This window comes from Terrapene carolina, unplaced genomic scaffold (genome assembly GCF_002925995.2).
Source record: "Terrapene carolina triunguis isolate 2854851 unplaced genomic scaffold, T_m_triunguis-2.0 Scaffold17080, whole genome shotgun sequence".
Lineage (NCBI taxonomy): Eukaryota > Metazoa > Chordata > Testudines > Emydidae > Terrapene > Terrapene triunguis.
In genome coordinates this window covers 1,022-1,766 of record NW_020681431.1, presented here as the reverse complement: position 1 = coordinate 1,766, position 745 = coordinate 1,022, and the positions used below count along the sequence as shown (strand labels likewise).

The window sequence follows — 745 nt, the reverse complement described above, 5'->3', positions numbered from 1 at the left end:
CAGAGATCTTTTTGTGGGGTCTCCCTTAGCCCAGGGCCCTGGTGTGCAGCCCCCAAAGCCCCTGCGTTAATCCGGCCCTGCCCGCCGGTAAAAAAACGCAAAGCAAAGCAAGACAGGGCTGGCAGATGGTGCCCAAAGCCCTTGTGCCGGGCGAGGTGGCTACAGCCTGGGAGAGGTTGTAGGCGTCGGGAAAAGCGTGTGGTGGAGGGAGCCGCGCAGGCGTCAGCGCGCCCCAGTGGGGAGCGCAGGCAAAAGCCTACAGCACCTAGTATTCCCAGGAGGTCTCCCATCCAGGTACTAACCAGGCCCAACCCTGCTTAGCTTCCGAGATCAGACGAGATCGGGCGTGTTCAGGGTGGTGTGGCCGTAGACACTGGTGCTGGCTGCTTCGCCGCCTTTAAGCCAGTCCCCAGCCTGCACCTGCCTACGTCACAGCAGCCAAATCCCGCCCCCTCCCCGCCGGTGCAGCTTAGTAAAGTGTCTGCACGGAGCATGCTCAGTCCATCTGCTGAAGCCACTGCCCTGCCCCTGCCCTTACACTCCTGGGGCTCTGCGGGCTGCTAGTCACAGGGGGGGAAATGGGGGGGCGAAGCGGAGGGGGGGGGCAGGGTCTGGGCCGGGGGCGGGAACTGACTGTTCGGGGGGGGGGGGTCAGGCAGCTGGAGGCGGGTTAGGAGGGGGCTGAAGGGGAATCAGTGCTGGGGGGGGCGGGAGTTACGCCCAGGAGGGCGGCGCTGGCAGAGGC

General features: G+C 65.5%; 1 non-coding gene across 1 annotated transcript; it reads right to left on the bottom strand.

Moving 5' to 3' along the window:
- Positions 1–253: 253 nt before the first annotated feature.
- Positions 254–372, bottom strand: LOC112121036. Its single transcript, XR_002909241.1, has one exon. It is a non-coding gene; the product is annotated as a 5S ribosomal RNA (ribosomal RNA).
- Positions 373–745: the final 373 nt, after the last annotated feature.